Genomic DNA, 21,645 nt, shown 5'->3' with positions numbered 1-21,645 from the left:
GCTTTTTAAAAATAAATCATTGGTAAATTTTTCCATATTTCTCAAAAATCCATCCACGTTCACCCTAAAGACCTAAGACCTATCAACTTATCATCATTCCTTCTCAAAACTTTTGAACGTTTGATCGATATCCACTCAAGGGCAAGTATTCATAACAAAGGGAAATCAGTTTAAACGGCTCTAAACAGTATAGTGAAGAACAGTACAGTGAAAAATTTTATGATTTAAACTTTTCTTATACGATCCTCACGATTCAAAAATGTTTATAAAACCTTAAAATTTTTTTATTTTTAAAGAAAATTGTTTATTTATCTATTATAATTATTTTCTACTAATTTCTCGACCATTTTTCTAAATTTTTCAACAAAACTTGAAAATATTACATTCCCAATTTAAAGAAAAGAAAAATTGATTCGAACTTACATTTAAAAACAATTAATTATTTCATTTCTTAAACATTTTTATTTTAACATATTTTGTTTACTTATTTTTAACACATTTTTATTTTAATTTATAAGTTTAACGGCAGTTACAAACTTTTCTCGAATCACACCATCCTCCTCGTCTTCCCCTAGCTAGACAATGAAGAGCACAAGCCGAATCGTTTACACCGAAACCACTTAAAAGATCGCATGTAGCGCGTTTCTGACGGACAGGAGCTGCTTCTGCTAATGCATTTGGTTCAAGTTCAGGGATAAGCTCTGGATCTGCCACTGGAACAGCTGAAACTAATGCGCACACTACTCCAAAGAGCACAACAAAGGCAATCATTGCTGAACGCATTTTGAAATTGTTTTTGTTTGTAGAACTCAAACTGACGTTATCTGGAACGAGAAGTTTTTGAATTTGATTTGAAGTGCAACTACAGGTTCAGCTTTTATACAAACAATCTTGAAGATTTCTATTCCGAGGGACTTACCCCGGAGATAAAGCGAAGAAAACATCTAGGGGTAAGTCCCTAGCTCGCATTGAAGTGTTGAACAAAAGGCAAAGTAAACAACTCGGAATACTTATGGTACATAAAAAGTTACAATGGAAAGCCCAAAAGTCAGGACAGCAAAAATAGATTCCAATAATTCTAAATTTGAACCTGATTCTGTTAATCGACGTGGGACCATGTCACCGGATATCTATATTTGTCTTTCGAAAACACTATGAAAAATCAGAGATTTACTTTTAAGGTTTGAAGTGAAGATGTAAGATCACGATGTAGTTAATAATAACATATTCAAAATTCAAAATATGGTTTTGAAGGTGTGACTGGTTTACTTTATTATTTATATTCTCGTCAACTTTTGAATCATGATTTTCAGATTAACAGAAATGTATTGGATTTTATTTCTTTTGAAAAACACACATGATGTAAAGAACAACCGAGAAATAACTTCACTTAACTACGAGAAATAAAATTAAAATAAAAAAACTGCAGTATTTTCAATTCATCAAATGCAATTTATTTCCATGAACAAATATTTAGTTTTAAGTTTTTCAGTAACATCGACAAATTCCTCCTGAGCAATATCCACCCTTTTGTTTTATAGCTTGACAGTGGGCAATGCAAACTGGATCACTACCAACAGTATTGCAATAAGTCCATGGTTGTCTTCCAGCACCAACATCAGCTCCAACTTCTTGATTAGGAAAAGGAACTGCTGAAGCCGTTGCCAATGCACAAGCGACGCCAAAAATTAGAAGCACAAAAAGTGTAAAACGCATTTCAAAAAGCCGAACGGTACTGAAAGAACTTCAAATAATAGTTGGAAAACAATCTGTTCACCTGCATTTATATCCATTAAGATTTTTAGATAAATAAAATTATACTTGATATTCAAGTAATAACTTCCCTTCAATTAATCAGAGATAAGCTTTGAAAGAAGTTCCACTTGAAAAAGATACACAAATAAATAATATTACACTTTTGAGGGCACAAAATAATTCTTTGATATTTTTTAAGTGGACATTGTTGACAAATAAACAATCTATTTGGGTCTGCTTACACTTTTCGATGCAACACAAAATAAAATACTCAATGGATTTATGTTAACTGAAAAACTAATGCAGAGAAAAAAGATTACAATTAAGATGTAGCCCATTCTTTCCAAGGCCTTAACGAGGCCATGGATAAACTAAAGGTTATGGTCAGATTTTAAAAACATTTTATTCATGAACAAACAAAAATCATTAGACATCAGCATTGATTAGATCAAGGAGATGGCTTCGATAATACAATACAGTTTAGATGGGAGCTTCAGCATCACGGTTAAGAGCTTCTTCCAAAGCTACCGCAGTTCTAAAAATGGCCATCATGGACACCAAAACAATAACCGCAATTCTGATTGAGAACATTTCTATTTAACTTTTAGTTTATCTTAAAGAGTAGTTAACTAAATGTGACTTTCGAAAAACAGTCTGAGCTTTTATATCGAAAAATTTGCCAAATTTTATCAACTTGCGAAAAGAAGAGATCCTTGAGAGTTTAAGAAAACAAACATTTTAAAGTTTGATAATATAAAAAGGTAATAAACACATTATTCATCCTTTTTTATTTTTCCTCAGACTTAGATAAAGAAGTTAAGTTTACAGAGTTTAACTAGGTTTAAACATACACATGTCAGTATAAACACAGATGTCTCTTATCAATGCTTTAAAGATGTTCATGTGTTTTAAATGACATTTTAAAGTTAAGATATATTGGAATCTATTTGCAGATATTTTTTAAATTGAAAAACTTGTAAATTCTGTGTGGCCTCTGGAATTTCATTTATAGAAAATCTTCTTAACTACGCTAGGTTTGTAAGGGAACGCAATACCTCGTTTACAAATTCAAGATTGCATTCATTGAATTATACCTAAAAACTTGGACATCAAATTGTGCAGTCATTTTATCTTTAATTTCTTGACTACCAAAAATAAAAAATGTAAGGTTATAAAACATTATTACTGTTTTCACGTAAATTTAGAATCGAATACCGTTCCGAAATGTCAAATGACGTTACCGAGGTCAATGTTAAAACTGAGATACCCCAAAAGTACTAAATTAATTGTAAATCCTTTACTCAATAACAATTCCACATGTAACTCATACCTAAGTCGTTTAATATCAACTACATAAAAAGTTTGGATGGTTATCGTCTATAGTTTGACAGTTGAGAATGTCAGAATTTGTTGACATTTCTTTATAGTAAAGTTTGGCAATTCATGAGTCGTGAGTTCTTTAACTCAAGAGTTATTTTAAAAGTATTGAATGGAAGGTGGGCTTGCGCTAGACTTAATTTTTACCAGACTACAATAATACAAAAATATTTCCAACAATATTTTATATAAAAATGCATTCGTTACATTCGTTAACATTTTACTACATATATACATAAATATGTAGTTATTTAGATATGTTACTACGTCTATTTTTTATTTTCAGCTGTTTTAATTTTTCATTGAAAATGAGTAATAGGTACAAAAAAAAATATGTTCCAACAAAGTAATTTCTTATGTGGACATTGTTGAGAAATAAAAACACTATTCGGGTCTGTTTACACTTTTAATTGCAACATAAACTAAAACACTTAATTGATTCATGTTAATTTTATACCGAAACCCAATGCAGAAATAAAAGAGTTTTTTGTAGACTCTGGCACAAACACAGCCAATTGTCCAATTTTTAAAAAACTTAACTGCCAGAATTTTGCAAATAAAACTTTTTCGTGATTTCAAAACCCAAACAAAAAAAAAAACGAATTCGAACTTAAATTATTTTATTTTATTCATGAACAAACAAAAATCATAAAACTTCAGCATTGATGATTGACAGGAGATGTCATTCAATAGGGTTTAGTTGTCCAAATATAAGTTTTCAAATTAGCGGATTAATCTACAAGGACCCCACGGGCAAGACCCTTTGCACTCTCTGCACCTAATGCAATTGTAAAAATAGCCATCGTGGTCACAAAAACAATTACCATCGATCGGAGTGAGAACATTTTTAGAAATTTTTAGTTTAAACCTTCAAATGAAAGATTAGTAGTAAACTGATGATTTTCGTAAAATTTGTCAAGCTTTTATATCGCAGAATATTATAAAATTGTAGCAACCTACGAAAAGAAGACGAGCTTAAGACTTGAAGAAAACAAACATTATAAAGTTTTATATTTTAAATAAAAAAACAAGTGTCAACGCATTATTTATGCTTATTTGTTTTGGTATGGTTTAGAGAAAGTCTAAGAGTAATTAGGTTGAAACAATTACGAATGTCAATATAAACAAAACGTCTCTTATCAGAGATTTGAAGATTTTCATGTGTTCTTAACCTGAATTCAAAGTTCAGATATATGGGAATCTATTTGCTAATATTTTATACTCGTATTTAAAAAACATACGAGTGTATGGTTTTTGGAATGTAGAGTATAGAACATCTACTTTATGAGTAGATCCTTCTTTCAACTTCCTTGTAAGAGAATGCAATCTTTTAAGACTTCAATGATTGTAAATTAAAGAATGCATTAATTGAAAGTCTTAAAGACAGGAACTTCAAATTTTGCAATTATTTTATCTCCAATTTCTAGACGTCAAAAATTAAAAAAACAAAAATAAATGTTAAAAATGTCAAATGACGTTATTAAGGTTAATTTTTTAACTAAAATAAAAGAATTCACTTAATCAATTCTAAATGTTAAATGTGATTCTTGTTCACAGTACCAATTCCAAATTTACTCGTGTTTCCTTAAATATTGTGTGTTTTTGAATGGGTCTATGCTAGTCTATAGTTTGACAGTTGAAAATGTCAAAGTGTGTTGACATTTCTGTTTAGTAAGGTTTAGAAACTTGAAATATCTTTAGGTTTTGATCATGACTCCTTTGGCGCTTGAACAACGCTCCTAAATTCAAGGCATACTGATTGAATTTGTAATCGTAGTAGCCGTCGGAAAAAATCAAATTAGTTACCAAATAATAATGATACAAAAAAAGTTCCAAAACGATATGTCTGTCTCGTAGTATTACTCGAAGTTCTCAAGCTTAAAAAAACACCCTTTACTATAGTATTAAAATTGAGATTAACACAACATGGAAATCTTCTAAACATAAGACTGCAATAAAAATTTAAAAAAATAGTCTGTTTATATTGACATTTGGATGTTTGACAAGTCTACTTGAGTTCATTAAACTAACCGACTTTGTCTACGTTTTAGCAAAAATAAATTGCAATAAAAAAGAATGAGTTGTTGATTAATTTCCATCTAATCAGTTGTTATAGTTTTATTATGATTGATATTATTTTGTTATCAAACTTTATTGTATTTGCTGTTCTCAACTCGTCTTTTATTCGTAACTTTTAAATTTTGACAAGTTTTTTTAATATAAAAGCTCAAAAAATTGTACAAGTGTCATCAATTACTTGTTACTTTTCCATTGGAAAGTTCAAATTTATAAAAATGGACGCCGGTAGATTGGTGATTATTGTTTTGGTGTCCATCGTCGGTTTTCTTGCTTTTGCAAGTGGAAAAGTTAATAAAAATGACATTCAACGTTCAGTGTCAGTATGATCAGGGGTATAATCTACTACAATCAAAAATTTGTGGTCAAACAACTAAACAGGAATCAGTCAACGTTGAAGTTTAATTTGTTTTTATATGATTTAAATTAAAAAATTTAAACTAAACTAGATGTTGTTTTTACTGTCAAATGGTTTGCGTTCGTATTATATGTATGTTTAAATGACTTTTTGCACCACTGAAAATTGTGACTGAACTCTGACAGACGCAAGTTGACAGCACATTTGACTTTTAAACAAAAATGTTTAATTAAAAACTTCCTCTACATACAACATTTTGATATTAGATATATTCTAAATTATACTTTCATGTAAGTTAATTAAGATATATGTATGTTATTTTGAAATGACAATAATTGCAAAAATAAAGGTCTAACATATGAATAAAAAGAAACATAAAGCACAAAAACAGGAATCTGTTTTAGGATTGCAACTTAAGTTTTTTGACATTGTTCAGTTATTTGCTTTTAAAGGTTTTTACTTAAATCTTGATCAACCTGCCAAATGGCTCCAGGTAAATGGGTTTTTATTTTTAATAACATTGAAAAGTGTAAACAGACCCGAATAATATCTTTATTTTTCGACACTGTCCACTCATTAAAATTACTTGTTTTAAATATGTTTTTGTTTTGTACTTTTTTCAAGAGGAACTCCAGCAGAGCTTATAACTTTATGTCATTTGAAATGAAAAATAAAATGAAATAAAAATAAATAATAGACGTAGTTACATATCTCAATAACTGTTGTTGTTATAATTATTTTATTATTTATTAAGCCAGTCGTCGTCCATTTAGTACTTTTTTAAATAAATCATATTATATCGGGCCAATAGTGGGATACATTTGAAAGCATTAGACATAATCTGACATTCTCAACTGTCAACCTAAAGACGATAGCCATAGGAACTTTTAAAGCAATTAAAAAAACACCTGATATTTAATTTGATACGGTACATGTGGCATGAGTACTGAGTGCAGTGGTAAAATTAATGCAGTAAATTCTCGTTTTGGGGACGATATTTAATTACGAGAGGTAACGTATAAGTACTAAAAATGTACGTCCAAAAATTTGAGCTAAAATGATTGCAAAATTTAAAGTCTCAATTGTTTAGCAATTCAATGAGTGCATTCTTGAATTCGCATTTGACGTCGTAGAAGATTGCATTCGTTTGCAAGACTGTTTCAGGGTTATAGTACAGACATCGCGCATCTCGTATATGTTTTTTGAATACGAATATTAATCATTTGGAAAAAAGATTCATAAATCTGAAATTATCATTAAGGTGAAAAACATTTGCAAATCTTCAAGGTATTGATAAGAAACGTATGTGTTTATATTAACATTTGTATGTTTGAACCTAATTAAACTCTATAAACTTAACAACTTTATCTAAGTCTAATAAAAAATAAATAAGGATAAATAATGTCTTGATTTTTATGACTTTGCTTTTTTTCGTTGTGTTTTATTAAGATCACTCTTTTATATTATGAAACTTTAAAATGTATATTCCCTTAAACTCTTAATCTCTTCTGTTTTTATCGAGTTGGTCAAATTTGACAATTCTTGCGTTATAAAACTCGGAGTGATGTACCAAGTATTAAACTGAAAAATCCTTAAAATGTTCTCACTCAGTTCGATAGCAATTGTTTTACAATTGCATTAGGTGAAGAAAGTGCAAAGGGTCTTGGCCGTGTAGTTTATTTGTAGACTAACCCCCTAATATTTGGACACCTGAACTCTATTGAATGTCCAAAGACTTCTCCTTAAACTAATCAATGCTGATGTTTTATGATTTTTGTTTGTTCATGAATAAAATTAAATAATCTAAATTTGAATTTGTATTTGTTTTTCTGTATAGTTTTTGAAATCACGAAAAAGTTTCACTTGGAAAAGTTTGGAAATGTTTTCGAAATTATACAATTAGCCGTGTTTTCGCCAGAATCTAAAATAAAGTTTATGTTGCAATTAAAAGTGTAAACAGATCCGAATAGTGTCTTTATAATGTCCACATAAGAAATTACTTCATTGGAACATATTTTTTTTGTACTTATCATCCCATTTTCAATGAAAAATTAAAACAGCTGAAAATAAAAAATAGACGTAGTTACATATCTAAATAACTACATATTTATGTATATAATAAAATGTTAACGAATGTAAACGTAAGTGACTTGTATTGGGTATTTTTATATAAAATATTGTTGGAAATATTTTTGTATTATTGTAGTCTGGTAGACAATATAATGACATTTACTTTGTAAAAATTAAGTCTAGCGTAAGCCCACCTTCCATTCAATACTTTTAAAATAAACCTTGAGTTAAAGAACTCACGACTCATGAATTGCCAAACTTTATTACAAAGAAATGTCAACAAATTCTGACATTCTCAACTGTCAAACTATAGACGATAACCATCCAAACTTTTTATGTAGTTGATATTAAACGACTTAGGTATGAGTACATGTGGAATTGTTATTGAGTAAAGGAATTACAATTAATCTAGTACTTTTGAGGTATCTCAGTTTTAACATTGACCTCGGTAACGTCATTTGACATTTCGGAACTGTATTCGATTCTAAATTTACGTGGAAATAGTAATAATGTTTCAAAACCGTACATTTTTTTATTCTTCGTAGTCAACAAATTAGAGATAAAATGACTGCACAATTTGACGTCCCAGTTTTAAAGTATAATTCAATGAATGCAATATTGAATTTGTAAATGAGGTTATGAAATATTGCGTTCCCTGACAAACATAGCGTAGTTAAGAAGGTTTTCTATAAATTAAATTCTAGAGGCCACACAGAATTTACTAGTTTTTCAATTTAAAAAACATCTGCAAATTTATAAAACATCTGCAAATAGATTCCAATATATCTTAACTTTAAAATGTCATTTTAAACACATGAACATCTTTAAAGCATTGATAAGAGACATCTGTGTTTATACTGACATGCGTATGTTTAAACCTAATTAAACGCTATAAACTTAACTTCTTTATCTAAGTCTAAGGAAAAATAAAAAAGGATAAATAATGTGTTTATTACCTTTTTATGTTATCAAACTTTAAAATGTTTGTTTTCTTAAACTCTCAAGGACCTCTTCTTTCCGCAAGTTAATAAAATTTGGCAAATTTTTCGATATAAAAGCTCAGACTGCTTTTCGAAAGTTATCAGTTAGTTAACTACTCTTCAAGATAAACTAAAAATTAAATAGAAATGTTCTCAATCAGAGTTGCGGTTATTGTTTTGGTGTCCATGATGGCCATTTTTAGAACTGCGGTAGCTTTGGAAGAAGCTCTTAACCGTGATGCTGAAGCTCCCACCTAAACTGTATTGTATTATCGAAGCCATCTCTTTGATCTAATCAATGCTGATGTCTTATGATTTTTGTTTGTTCATGAATATTTAAAATTTGGTTTGTTTATGTTTTTAAAATCTGACCATAACCTTTAGTTTATCCATGGCCTTGTTTTGGCCTTGAAAAGAATGGGCTACATCTTAATTGTAATCTTTTTTCTCTGCATTAGTTTTTCAGTTAACATAAATCCATTGAGTATTTTATTTTGTGTTGCATCGAAAAGTGTAAGCAGACCCCAATAGATTATTTATTTGTCAACAATGTCCACGTAAAAATATCAAAGAATTACTTTGTGCCCGCAAAAGTGAAATATAATTTATTTTTGTATCTTTTTCAAGTGGAACTTCTTTCAAAGCTTATCTCTGATTAATTGAAGGGAAGTTATTACTTGAATATCAAGTATAATTCTATTTATCTAAAAATCTTAACAGATATAAATGCAGGTGAACAGATTGTTTTCCAACTATTATTTGAAGTTCTTTCAGTACCGTTCGGCTTTTTGAAATGCGTTTTACACTTTTTGTGCTTCTAATTTTTGGCGTCGCTTGTGCATTGGCAACGGCTTCAGCAGTTCCTTTTCCTAATCAAGAAGTTGGAGCTGATGTTGGTGCTGGAAGACAACCATGGACTTATTGCAATACTGTTGGTAGTGATCCAGTTTGCATTGCCCACTGTCAAGCTATAAAACAAAAGGGTGGATATTGCTCAGGAGGAATTTGTCGATGTTACTGAAAAACTTAATACTAAATATTTGTACATGGAAATAAATTGCATTTGATCAATTGAAAATACTGCAGTTTTTTCATTTTAATTTTATTTCCCGTAGTTAAATGAAGTTATTTCTCGGTTGTTCTTTACATCATGTGTGTTTTTCAAAAGAAATAAAACCCAATACATTTCTGTAAATCTGAAAATCATGATTCAAAAGTTGACGAAAAGATAAATAATAAAGTAAACCAATCAAACCTTTAAAACCATATCTTGAATTTTGAATATGTTATTATTAACTACATCGTACAAGATCTTACATCTTCACTTCAAACCTTAAAAGCAAATCTCTGATTTTTCATAGGGTTTTCGAAAGACAAATATAGAAATCCGGTGACATCGTCCTGCGTCGATTAACAGAAATCAGGTTGAAATGTTTAATTATTGAAATTTTTTTTACTTTTTGGCCTTGTGGACTTTCCATTGTAACTTTTTATGTACCATAAGTATTCCGAGTTATTTACTTTGCCTTTTGTTCAACACTTCAATGCGAGCTAGGGACTTACCCCTAGATTTTTTCTTCGCTTTATCTCCGGGGTAAGTCCCTCGGAATAGAAATCTTCAAGATTGTTTGTATAAAAGCTGAAGCTGTAGTTGGACTTCAAATCAAATTCAAAAACTTCTCGTTCCAGATAACGTCAGTTTGAGTTCTACAAACAAAAACAATTTCAAAATGCGTTCAGTAATTATTGCCTTTGTTGTGCTCTTTGGAGTAGTGTGCGCATAAGTTTCAGCTGTTCCAGTGGCAGATCCAGAGCTTATCCCTGAACTTGAACCAAATGCATTTGAAGCAGTAGCAGAAGCAGCTCCTGTCCGTCAGAAACGCGCTACATGCGATCTTTTAAGTGGTTTCGGAGTAAACGATTCGGCTTGTGCTCTTCATTGTATAGCTAGGGGAAGACGAGGAGGATGGTGTGATTCGAGAAAAGTTTGTAACTGCCGTTGAACTTATAAATTAAAATAAAAATGTGTAAAATAAGTAAACAAAATATGTTAAAATAAAAATGTTTAAGAAATTAAGTAATTAATTGTTTTTAAATCTAAGTTCGAATAAATTTTACTTTTCTTTAAATTGGGACTGTAATATTTTTAAGTTGTGTTGAAAAATTTAGAAAAATGGTCGAGAAATTAGTAGAAAGTAATTGTAATACATAAATAAACGATTTTATTCAAAAATAAAAAAATTAAGGTTTTATTAACATTTTTGAATCGTGAGGATCGTATAAGAAAAGTTTAAATCATAAAATTCTTCTTCACTAGTATAGTATATACAGTATGTATAGAGCCGTTTAAACTGATTTCCCTTTGTTATGAATACTTGCCCTTGAGTGGATATCAATCAAACTTTCAAAAGTTTTGAGAAGCAATGATGAAAAGTTGATAGGTCTTAGGTCTTTAGGGCTAACGTTGTTGGATTTTTGAGAAATTTGGAAACATTAACCAATGATTTATTTTTAAAAAGCTGAAAGAAACAAACAGAACTAACAACTGTCAGTTTGGTTCTTTAAAAAGGTTCTATTTCGGTCTAAAATATTTTAAAGAAGAAGCAAACTCTTAATAATAAAAATAATTAAACATACTTTTTATGCTGATGATCAAGGATTGAGTGTAAAATTATTTGAAATTGTGACTTTACGGAACTATTTGTGAGAAAACGAACGGAGCTTATTCGATTTCTCAAACCACTAGTAAAGTAGAAATACTTAAATTGTAATTTAATGCTCTATAAATCAGTTTATACTAAAACAGATGCATAAGAGATTTTTAATTACCACCATTTTCAGTGGTAACAGTCACTTTTGACATTAAATGTTTTTCAATTTGTAGGACTTAAAAATGTCTCCAACATTTTTTGAAATCTGATACACAAATAATGATTTCCCTTCGTGCAACACAAGGTTTAACCTCAATTTTCTTATAATTGATAATACGTTATGTTTTTAAATGAATTAAGCTTAACTTAGCTCACATTCAATAAAAGTTACGTAAAGTTTACAAAACAATGGCTCATAATTTTGAACGATTTAGTAAAATTTTTAGAAATTTTCTAACCTCAAAAGATGATTAAAAATAAATAAATTGGGTGGCGCAACAGTCCGTTTGTGAACTAGGGCCTAGTGACTGACAACTCTCAACCATTCCTGTGTGCGAGTACTGTTGTCAGGGATGGAAGGGACCTACAGTTTTAAGCCGAATCCGAACGGAAAATTTGAGAAAGCACTTTTCATGACAAGAATCACTCTTTTAGAATTTGTCAGTACCCGTGAAAAAACTTTAGGTGGCATAGGCTAGGATCGAACCCAAGACCTCTGCCACGGGTACCAAAAGATGATTAACCTAGTTTAAACGATTTTGACAACTTTCTATCTATCAACAATTTGCTCAAGTTAAAATCACCAAATGGCTTCTTTAATATTTAAAAATTTGCTAAATCCATATGACATCTTTACATTTATTCTTATATAAGAGAAAAAATGGTCCAATCAACAGTTGGGAATCCCAATTTTTATATTCGCAAGCGTATTTGTTTTGTTTATTTTCACGAGCTGTCAGTTTTTAGACATGTTTGGATGATTGTTTTTCTAAAAAGGAAATTTCAAATTTAATTAACTAATTAATAGAAAAGTTTAACACTGCGTAGTCTCTTAGTAAATGTTAAACATTTAATAACTTTTTACTTTAAAATTGTTTAACAATTAAGCATAGGTTATTTAAAAAGTAGGGCCAATAAATTTACGTATGTATGTTTTTTATATATGTTTCCCAAAATCTTATTCAAAGAATCTGCAATTTAAGAAATAGATGGACATTTGTATAAATTATTTATAAATAAAAAGTTATCACTTTAAAGATCAGGAGAGGAAGTTCCAATAAATGGATAATAAGCGTCAAATTTCTGCGAATGCCATCGGTTTGACTTAAACAACGCTAAACAAACTGTCAAAAACCGACCCTCTGCTAAATTAGGGCTGTTCAGGTTCTTAAATATGGTTCGATGGGTATCAGAAGAATTGACAAATGCTGTCAAATATCTTTTTCCATTTGAATCTAACCGAGTAGGTCCTACTGGGATTGCCTTTGAAATTTTAAAATATGGACCAAATTCCTTAATTTGTGTTTTTCAAATCTGCTGAAAAAAAGTTATCTTAAAAATTACCCTTAAATGTCGCTCTGTCCATTACAACAGTCATCATTATTTTTTATCTTTCGATGTGCACTGCCTGGAGTTTTCCTTTAAAATAAAATTCTCTTTAAATGTGACGAGCTAAAGTCCACATTCCAAATTATGCTTATCAAACCTGCAAAATATCAATATATTTAATAAAATGCAATAAAAACACGTTCACATTTTCAAATTCAAGTCAAACAATCTGCATTTGTCAAACATATTTGAGAATGACATTTCTGTGGGCATGTTCAATAATTGTTTGGGAATGAATTATGAATTGGTTTTGTTTTTTTTTAGCTATGATATTAGTGACAGATTTATGCCCTGTCAACTAATCATAAATCAAACTAAAAGGAATCACTTAAGATAACTCAAAAGTAAGCAAAACTTTTAAACAAATGCGTAGATGGTTTTTCCTAAATCGAACTGTAAACATTTCTGGTATAATTTGTCGTTTTGGGATGCACCGCTAAAGTTCCCCTTAAGTAGGAAAATCCAAAGTATTATTTGCGATGAAGGTGTTTTTGTTGGGGTTAAGTCTTCTCTATTGATTGATGACAACAAATTATTACTCTTGTTATATGACTTTTTGTTTTGTAGGCAAACACCTTCTTTCTGAACTATATAAGTTAATGCAGCTTCAGAATTTAAAACATTCGGCAAAGAATATTCTCTTATTCAATTTAATTTACTACACTTCCTTACCTACTCAAGAAACATGGCTAAAATTACTTTGATTTTTTTGTTTATTGTTGGAGTCTTGTGTACTGTTTCATTTGCTTTTACAGTACCTGATCAGGAGCAAGGATCTGATTTGAAAGGAGATCTTGAACCACAATTATTACAACAAGAAGGAGTTGAAGCAGTTGTACATTCACGTCAGAAACGCTTTACTTGTGATGTTTTGGGCTTCCTTGGATCAGGACCTTGTAATGCACATTGTCATGCCTTGGGGAAGAACGGAGGCTATTGCAATAGTCACAAAATATGTATTTGCAGGCAATAATCTTTGTTCCTGTCTTAATTCAGTACATACAAATAAAAATACAACATGTTTTAAAAATAAATGAAATTTGAAATTAAGGAACTAAAAGTTTGTTAATATTTTCCTATGTCCCTGGAGTTGGGTAAGGCCGAGTTCAAAAGTGATTTAAGGCTGGTAGTTTAAAAAGAATAAGTCCAAGTAAAGACCCCTGTGTAACTCCAGTAAAGCATTGAGATTTCTTTTAAAACCATTTTCCTTCAATGGTTAACAGTGTCATTGCGGATAATATTAAATAAGCTACAAAATCTTTTTAATAGTAGGTTTTTAGAACTTAAAACTTTTCTCAAAATATAACACCTTTTTTAAAATTTCATATGAGATTTATTTTTCAAATTTTAGTTGTCATCATCATATGAAGCACAATTCAAGATTTTATTTTTCAAAGTCCTCCTGCAAAAGGAATCAGAACTTCGTCAGATTCCGAGGAAGAAAGAATAATTGTTACCAAAACAAGAAACAATGTTAATTTAAAGTCCAACATTTTAATAAATTATTAAATTTAAAAAAATACTTCTAAATATAACAAAAGGAATAGAAAGAAGCTTGATGTTTTTCTGTGTAAAATCTCGAGCTTTTATACACTTAAAACTTTCAGCTTTTCTAAAAATGAAATATTTACTTAATTAAATAATAAATATTTAAAAAAATCTATTATAGTTATTAGAACATATCATGTCAGTAATTACATATTTTTTACAAAATTAAGATAGTCTATAATTTTTATAATAATATTTAATAAGGTTTCGTATTAAAATTGTGTTCTGAAATTAATCTCAAAAATAATATTTTAAATTATTAAGGGTGAATATTCATGCAACGAGGTTATTACTCCCCGATTTGTTGAAAGGTGAATTTGCAATTTTATGTCGTACATACCTTACAAAGATATTTATTTAAATCTGAGAATAAATTTACTTACTAACTTAAGATGGCGCTACAGTCGTGTGTGAACAAGTGCCTCCCACAACAAACGTCTTTACTTTAGCTCAGCCCCTAGCTAGATGTCTCCAGTTTCGCGCTCTAAGTTGGCTGAGGTCACTTTCCACTTGTGCGTGCCACCTGATCCGCGGTCTTCCTCTACTTGCGCTGTCCTGTGGGTGTGGATTCGAAGACTTTCCGGGCCATAGCATTGGTTTCCATGCGCTCTACGTGACCCAGCCATCTAAGTGGTTGGACATTTACCCTTCTGGCTAAGTCTACGTCGCTGTACAGCCCGTACAGCTCGTCGTTCCATCTTCTCCTCCACTCCCCTTCGATGCATACGGGACCGTAGATCACAAGAAGAACTTTTCTCTCGAACCGACCCAAGGTGCTTTCATCCGCTTTTGTCATGGTCCATGCTTCTGCACCGTATAGCAGGACGGGAAAAATAAGGGTCTTATATAGCAACACTTTGGTCCCTCGAGAGAGGACTTTACCACTCAATTGCTTTCTTAGTCCAAAGAAACAGCGGTTAGTAAGAGTTATTATTACTTCGATCTCAGCGCTGGTGTTGTTTTCTGCGTTTACAGCGGAGCCTAGGTAGACGAAGTCCTTGACTACCTCAAAGTTACGTCTGTCGATGGTGACGTTTTGACCAAGACTTCGGTGTTGTAAGTCCTTTCTTGACGACAGCATGTACTTTGTTTTGCCCTCATTAACCGTTAAACCCATTTTTGCCGCCTCTGCCTCAATACTCACAAAAGCCCCATTGACATCACGCTGAGCTCTTCCGATTATGTCAATGTCAGCAGCATATGCTAGTAATTAGACAAACTTTTGAAAGATAGTGCCTCTAGTGTTGACGTGTGAGCTCTGCACTATTCTTTAAAACACGATGTTAAGAAAATCACATGACAGCGCATCACCTTGTCTAAAACCTTTTTTGACATCGAAAGGTTCTGTTAAGTTGTTTCCAACCTTTATGGAGCAGCGTGAATTCTCCATGGTCATCCTGCACAAATGGACGAGTTTGGCAGAGATGCCAAAACTAGACATGGCTCTATACTGCTCGTCCCTGTAGATGCTGTCATATGCAGCCTTGAAATCGATGAAAAGATGGTGGGTGTCGATTTGGTGTTCTTGGGTTTTTTCCAGGATCTGCCGTAATGTGAATATTTGATCGACTGTGGACTTTCCTGGTCTAAAACCACACTGATAAGGACCTATCAGGATGTTGACGATGGGCTTAGACGTTCACACATTACGGCAGAGAAGATTTTATAGGCGATGTTAAGTAGACTGATTCCTCTATAATTGGTGCAGTTTAGAGGGTCTCCTTTTTTCAGGATCGGGCAAACAATACTGAGGTTCCATTCATCGGGCATACTTTTTTCTTACTAATTTATCTCCTGCTGCTTTAAAGAGCTATGTATTCAAGCCATCCGCTTCAGCGGCTTAGACCTCAGTTTAATATGGCAATCTTTACTTCGTCTAAGTCGGGAGGACGGGGTTGTTGGCTTTCGTCGTCTTTGTTGAATGGATCATCCTGCCTGACACTAGAATTCGGTTCGTCGTCACCGTTATACAATCTGCAGAAGTGATCCTTCCATATCCTCAGCATTGACTGCGGTTCCACTATGCTGTTTCCACTTTCGTCTTTGCAGCCTTCGGTTCTAGTTTTATGTACCTGTGAATTTCGTTGCACCTATTCATAAAACTTTCGAACTTCATTCCTGATTTTAAAGTTCTCAACATCTTTGACCACACGCTTCTCATGCCCTCTCTTTTTCCTTCTGATAAGTCGGCGTTCCTCTCGCCTCTTCTGCTCATAGAGCTCATGAGTAGCTCTTGTCCTTTTATGCAGCGCCGCTTTGCGTACCTGTTGTCTGGCTGCATTTGTCTGCCGACATTCTTCATCAAAGCAGGGGTTCCTTATTGAGAATACATTTATTTTGAAGTAATAACTCTGTTAAAATGTCAATGTCAGTTAAATGATGTCTTAAATTGATTTCTGTCATACCATACTTTTATAAAATAACTTCTTTAATTTCAATTATTTCTTCCTTTTTCAAGTTCTATTGGGCAAAATAAATTGATTTGTTAATTACTATTCTGATATTCAAATACCTAAAACAAACTTAAATTCAATTTTACCAATGGTAAACTCCTTAAGCTGTCATAAATTCAAATTGAAAATTTATTAACAAAACTGACTTTCATCGAATGATGTTGATAATTATAGCAAATTATTTGTATACTTCTATAATTATAATGACTTATTGACTTATGCCAAAGAACTCACTGTGTTAAATCTGTAATCTGTATAACCATTTACAATTAATCTATGTACATGTCATTTTCACTTTTGACAGCTGCACTTTTGTTTTTTCATACCACTTTCAAAAAGTTTGTCACTTGTAATAATATTTGGCCAGTTTATATTTCTTTGATTAAGATCTAAAGTAAGTTTATATTTCTAAGATTATTTAGAGTTTTTGAGAGCACAGGTGATTATTCTTAAATAGTAATTACTTAAGCTTTGCATCTCTTTTCTTTTTTGTCAAAGTCGGCACGAAAGAACGCATTATTGTGCTATTAACTAATTAATAATCTAAATAATCTATTATCAAATTTCTAATGGCGAAATTGGGAATTTTTTGTATACATATTTGAGCAGTAATCTTGGAATTGTTGGAAATATAAACTGACCTATTTATATCACAAAATTGGAAGGGAGAAAATAAAGGATTTTCCAATAAGAACATTTTAATTTTGACAACTTGTGGTGACCATATTGTTTCTTTTTCTTTCTGTCAACATACATATCTTCTTTTAATTAGTCACTGAAGACAGTTCATTATAGCAATGACAAGTTATAGCGTCGAGTAACACGTGTAAATGACTAAACTATTTGGATTTTGGAGAAGTTTGGATATTGATCCATTTTTGGATGAATGCGTAGGTGAATAAGCAAAATTGCCTTATTTGGAACAAAACCAATCTATGTGAAATTCAAAAGGTGACAATGCATCCAAATTAGATAACTGTTTGGTGTGGATTTTGTGCTCGAGGCTTCATAGGTCCGAACCTCGTCGAAAATGATGCTAGAGGCGTCAACGGCAGCAATCGCCAGGTCGATGACCATCAACTTCTTGTGGAATGAATTAGATTATATGGAAACTGAAAACATATGGTTTCAACAGGATGACACTAGATGGCATATAACTCATGACAAAATCGATATTTTGCGCTAGTCTAGAGTGTAGAATTGTAGCCTTCTGACCACTTTTACTTTAAACTTTAAAGTAAAAATAGATGCTTCGAAAATATTGTCGGTATTTTTTAGGTAACCAGACGTGGAGCTATTCCAGGTCTATCTAGTAACTTTAAAAATTTAATTGAAAAATGTACACTATTATTTTCATTAACAACAGTATCGATTGAGTTAAAAGACTGGTAACAACCGTTGTATCTGCAAGTTAATTTTGTCAACGTCAACGTTTTTTGCTACCAAAATAGCCAGATGACTGAGCCAGTTACGGTCTAAATAATATCCGGAACAATACTCTGATTCAAGTCATTACCTAAAGAACAGTGTGGAAAATGTTTAGCAGCGTATTTGATTTTAGTTCTGATTTCACCTCTCCCAATATCAAGTAGTAATTCTTCGGACAAAATTTGTACTGATGGATAATTTTGCAATCCTAGGTGCATGTTTATGGTCAATTGAAGTGTTTAAGCACTTCACCATAAGAATTATTAACATGAAATAATCTCATCTGCGAACTAAGAGCGAAGTATAAATGGTAACGTCTGGCGGAAACCACCTTACAAAATTAAGAGAACAACACCGAAAAGTGTACCATTGCCGTTCAAATCTTGCATGGTTTTGTGCAATGCTTCGATTGAACTAGCCTCAGCAACATGTGGTGGGTATGCTATCAACTTGAAACTTATATCAAACGTTTGGAAGTGCCATCTATTGAATACTTACTCAATCCAGTCAATAGATGTCGCAATAACGCAGTAACAGATAACTATGTGAATGTCTAATAAGAGACAAATAAATAAAATAATATTGCGATCATAAACTGAGATGTTAGCTGTCCTATCTTTCAATTTGGGTCAAACTGCACACAGTGTACAAATTTGATTGAAATGTGGTAAGTAGTTCGGGAGTCAGTCCATCGAGGACAAACATCGTGACACGTTATTTATATATATATTAGCAGAACCGACCACGCGGTGCTGTGGCTGAGTAATTAAGGAAGGACTTAATAGACACAAAATTGAACACTAATTTACATAACATCTTTAATTTTATTTTATTAAAAAATGCTATGATAAATAAAATTAAATCACAGTTAAAGTTTACTGAGGTGCCAATCGATGAACAATATTTTTGGTCAGCCTGTCTTTTGTCAACACAAATAAACTCGATGGTCAGGCCACGTATAATTGCCCATCAGAGAAACATGGATTCTCTAAGTCTAAGCCGCAAATAGACATTGTTTGTCCTTGTGATCTGTTAATAGTCATCGCGAAAGCTAAACGGATAGGAAATTGCAGTTTTTTGAAAGGTATTGGAGAATCTGACGGTATCATTGGAATGCGTGGTAACAGAACGATTTCTCCTTTAAACTTTCCTGCCAAAATAGTTGCTTCGAGAACATTTCCGGTGCTTTTTTTGATTACCAAACGTGTACCGTTGCATAGTTTAGGGGGGTTCAAATTCTGTGATCCAATTTTTAACCGAAGATTGTGTGGTTGCATTCCTGATATGTCTACAGAATTCAAAAATTCGATTGGAAAATTCACTGCCTCGTCTTCATCGACAGTAGCGTCGATTGACTTAAACGACATTATATCGCCTGGTAATAATTGTTGTATCTGGTAGTTAATTAGATCTACATCAACATTTTTTTGCTGCAAAAATAGGACGATTACTGAGCCAAATGTGATTTAGATAGTTATTTATTATACCTGGGAAGACACTCTCGATCAGATCATTTTTAGTTTCAACAACAGTACAGAAATTGTCTAGCAATCTTATGCATTGGGTATCTTGATTAAATTCGACTTCACCGTTTCCACCATCTAATAGTTGCTGAGAAAATATTCGTGCTGTAGGATCATTTTAGAGTTGTACTCGGATGTTTTTTGTTAACCTAAGTGTTTCGACGTTTCTCCATAAAAATGATTGTTTTAAACATGCATTGATTTCATCAACAAAAGTAGAGCGAGCAATCATTGGCAATATTTACCGAAAATCACCAGATAACCATCTAACAAAGTAACAGCTATGCCTGATGATGCAATTGTTAATGCAATTTTCTTTTGTGACCGTACTTTCGCAAGGATCAACGATATCAAAAATGTTTTACCAGTTCCACCTGGTGCATCCAAGAAAAAGAAACCACTTTGTTTAGCATCAACAGCCAACATAATCCGATTGTATACATTTTTTCTTCCTCAGTTAATAATGGTTCATTATTAGAACAATTGTAGCTAAATCAAGATTATTAAATTTTTCTTCTCGCTGCAAATCGCTATTCACTAAGTCTATAGCTGGACGACTAGGTGATGGCATACCATAATGACTAAGTGATGAATTTGAGATCATATTTCATAAGTTTTCAATTAATATCAATGCTTCATTATACTCGTACATATCTGGTGAGAAATCTAGATTTGGACATTAGTTTGTTTGAGTCGGTATAGATATCTTTAGATAGCTTTATCAGCAAGTGTCAGATCACAATGATTTTCATCTTCTAAAAGCTGCAACTCACGACATGCATCTTGATACGTACTGAACACTCGACCATTAACTTTTCGTACAAATTGGAAAGAGATTGGTCCAGGAACATTAACCAACAACGAACGCAAAAAGAAGCATTCACGTTGTTTTGGATGTACTGTATAAAGTCTCCCCAGTGTCTTAGCTTTAAATATACCTGCAATAGAAGGATGTGGATCTTCTTTATTAGGAGGCTCCCATTTTTTAGTTGACATGTTCCATGTAAAATAGCACGGAATATCGGTAAACAATAATGTTCTTGCGAACTGGCCAAAGGCATCAGTTTTTTGACAAAGTGAGAAAAATCGAGTTAACGTCGTTTTTGGTGGTTAAAATGCTCTTTGAACAACGTTCTCTTCAATGAAATATACACGTTGACCATTTTCAAGATGCACTATGTTTTGAACTCCAAACATGGCTAAATAACTGCCCTTATTGACGTACTTGCAAAATGTACTTAATGCATTTAATTGAACTACAAAGCTCAACATTAATATGAGCCCTGTATGTTTTTGAGAGCAGTGGTGAGTACGGTTGTCAATTTCTAATTGGTTAGAATTTGACGTTCTTATTTTAAATGTGTGACCACCGTTATCGGCGTTTCTACGGCGATACAACGGATAACCATCGACATCAGTAATAGTATCATTTGTGAATTTCTTAGGAATTTTTTTTTTACATTTCCCATTTTCCATGCATGGCGATGTCATATTAAAAGCACCACACGGCCCGTGAATCATGTGACTTGTAACAATGTCAAATAATTCTTGATCAATTGATGAATCTGGAATTTCGGCTGAAATAATTTGATCAATTTCTTCTGGACGAATTTTAACATCAAGCCAAATTAAAATGTGAGCATGAGGGAAGCCTCGCTTTTTCCACTCAATTTTATACAACCAACAACACGTTTTGCCAAAGACTGAATATTTTACAATAAAATCAATTAAGGATTTTAATTTTTGTTTAAACACTCGTGCATTAATGTCGTGACGATGTATAGACTGTTGACCTGGTAATAATAAAGTTTGTATTTT

Source organism: Eupeodes corollae, chromosome 3 (genome assembly GCF_945859685.1).
Source record: "Eupeodes corollae chromosome 3, idEupCoro1.1, whole genome shotgun sequence".
Lineage (NCBI taxonomy): Eukaryota > Metazoa > Arthropoda > Insecta > Diptera > Syrphidae > Eupeodes > Eupeodes corollae.
This window is presented reverse-complemented; position numbering follows the sequence as displayed.